This window comes from Mus caroli, unplaced genomic scaffold (genome assembly GCF_978045245.1).
Source record: "Mus caroli unplaced genomic scaffold, Mus_caroli_1 scaffold_1, whole genome shotgun sequence".
NCBI classification, from domain to species: domain Eukaryota; kingdom Metazoa; phylum Chordata; class Mammalia; order Rodentia; family Muridae; genus Mus; species Mus caroli.
The window spans coordinates 145405443-145408513 of NW_028227256.1; the positions used below are offsets into that span (position 1 = coordinate 145405443).

Here is a 3071-nt window from a genome sequence, read left to right on the forward strand (position 1 = left end):
AATAAAATCCTTTGCCACATGGTTTAGGTGGCAGATGGCCAAGAAGAAAGTGAGAGACACAATAAAGAAAAATTTGGACATAATCCTGTTGTGATGTTGAGCATCAAGGAACCTATATTATTTCTCATGTTGGTTTTCCTGTCTGTGCTAAGGAATAGTCCACTTTTCTGTAAATTGATCATCATCAACAACCACAACAGCAACGTTAGTAGTAAATATTTTAAATCTCCTAGTAAAGAACATATGATTTTTTTAAAGAAAGTAATCATTAGATCTTGGTTCCGTGATCTCCGCACAAAATGCCTGGTGAAGCCACAGAACCATCCCTGCTACAGAGCAGGAGTTGTCACAGCCTCAGACTGAGACAGGATTGGGAACAGAGTCTGACAGTGATGAGTCAGTGCCAGAGCTCGAGGAACAAGACTCCACACAGACCGCCACACAGCAAGCCCAGCTGGCAGCCACAGCAGAGATCAATGAAGAACCTGTTAGTAAAGCCAAGCCGAGTCGGAGTGAGAAGAAGGCAAGGAAGGCTATGTCCAAACTGGGTCTTCAACAGGTTACAGGGGTTACGAGAGTCACTATCTGAAAATCTAAAAATATCCTCGTTGTCATCACAAAACCAGATGTCTACAAGAGCCCAGCTTCAGACACCTACATAGTATTTGGGGAAGCCAAGATTGAAGATTTGTCTCAGCAAGCGCAGTTAGCAGCTGCGGAGAAATTCAAAGATCAAGGCGAAGCTGTTTCAAACATTCAGGAAAACACTCAGACTCCAACCGTCCAAGAGGAGAGTGAAGAAGAGGAGGTTGATGTAACGGATGTGGAAGTTAAGGACATAGAATTGGTCATGTCACAAGCAAACGTATCAAGAGCAAAGGCTGTTCGAGCCCTGAAAAACAACAGTAACGATATTGTAAGTGCTATTATGGAATTAACAAATGTAACTATTTGACAGCGAGGATAACTCTCCCCCTTTCCCCCCTTTTTGGTGTTTGAAAATTGGAACTACAGCTTGGTTTAAAATTTGTACTGTTTCTATCACTAATAAAGTTGTGGCTTCTTGGAAAAAAAAAGTAATTATTAAAAGTTAAACATCTGCCGGGAGGTGGTGGCGCATGCCTTTAAGCCCAGCACTTGGGAGGCAGAGGCAGGCTGATTTCTGAGTTCCAGGCCATCCTGGTCTACAAAGTGAGTTCTAGGATTGCCAAGGCTATACAGAGAAACCCTGTCTTGAAAAAAAAAGTTAAATATTAATGATATCAATGCCCCTTGAATTCTTGCATGAGATAGTAAGGGTAGAAATTCCTAAATAGCTTACATGACTCAAATATGAGCTTTAAATGGAGAGATAAAATAATGTGATGAATGTATAGAGACTAATCAATAAAATAATTATGTTAGAACTGAGCAATAAATTGATAAGGTCATGCATCTGGATTAAAGAGTTTTTCTCCATAGATGAAGCAATGACTCAACATATACAAATTACAAATTAATAAATGTAATATTATACACAAAAATTAAGCTCATGAATGATGAAACTCTTTCAATAGATATAGAAATAATATGTGGAAAATGAAACATCTGTCTACAATAATACTCTTGAAGAAATGAGAACTCAAAGATGACCTCTGTCCTTACTAAGGATAAATAACCAATGCACAGCCAATAGTGTACTTAAAGCACTGAACACATTCTTTTAAAGTTAGGAATAAGACTCAGATTTACAAATTTACTACTTACTAATATAGTATTTAATTCTTGACAGAGAAATTAATGAAGAAAAAGAAAGGGGATAGAAACATGACAGAAATAACACAGATTTGTCTCTTTTTAATATGATACGGACTGCTAAAAAATCTAAAGAGTAGCAAGCAGGTGGCACAATCATTAAAGCTTCAGTATGCAAGCATGAGGAAGTGGGTTTAACTTTTCAGCACCTGTTTTAAAAATTACGCATAATTCATCAATCCTAGCCTCACTGGTGATCATGTAGCTAGAAGTCTCATTCCCAGTGATTAACATTCATGGTCCTGTAAGATAGTTTGAATGATATGGGAACAGAAGTGTACTCCTTAGTAACACCTAACTTCAAAACCTGGAACCTCTAACAATGACTTGCTAGCAAATTATTCTAGTAAAATTGCAACAAAAGTATTATGGGAATATCCAACTGCTGTTTGTCTATTTTATTTATGGGCTATTACAGGAGATTGAACCCATACTTGAGACTGCTAAAGTGGCCAAAAATCCTGAGACTAGATACCACTAATATTATTCTAATAGAATGCAGCAACAAAATGACTCCTAATGAAAAGTTTCTGTAACCACCAACCTTTTTCAGAAAAGCTTCTGGCAGCAGTTAGCACAATGCAAAAAATAAAAACTATTAATCCATTCTTCTTTCACCCACTATATGCTGACTGTAGTGTGCCCTTCCTCCACTCTGCCCAGCTCTTCTCAGCACCTTCTTTCTTCCTCTGAAACACTGATCCTCCTTTTTTCTTCAGAAAAGAGGAGCACTCCTATAGATTTCAACTGATAATAATTTAAAATGTATGTTCTTATTAAAATTACAAAATGTGACCCAATATTGGGTAGAAAGAAACAAGAAATACATGCTTTTGTGTTAAAACTATCAAATTTAAATGGAAACAATAATTGAAAACTGAGTATCTAGAATTATAATAATACTCTCATTCTAAAATGTCAAAAAGTAAAGATAAGCTTACTTTAATAATATGAATTTCAGTTTAGATATTAAAAATAAAAATTATGCAACTGAATGTAAGGAGGATGACAGTGATGATATAGGATAATTATGAAATGAATTTTTGAATGAGTGACCAGTATAGAAGAGAAATAAAGAAAGCTAAAATGGGAAAACTAGAGAAACCGTTGCTACCACACATTAAAACACTTATATAAAATTAATAATATTTAAGTAGAGTGATAGTAATCAAACAAATTGACATCTGTAAACACTAGATACAAAATTACTTTAGATGATAATTTCTAATTATTCTAAAAGGGGGACTATCTCACTTTGCATTAGCTGGTGGCCTGGA

The 3071-nt window shown here is 35.8% G+C and overlaps 1 pseudogene; it reads left to right on the forward strand.

Annotated features, from left to right (window-relative positions):
- The first annotated feature begins 299 nt into the window (after positions 1-299).
- Positions 300-956, forward strand: LOC110296167 (nascent polypeptide-associated complex subunit alpha pseudogene; annotated as a pseudogene).
- Positions 957-3071: the final 2115 nt, after the last annotated feature.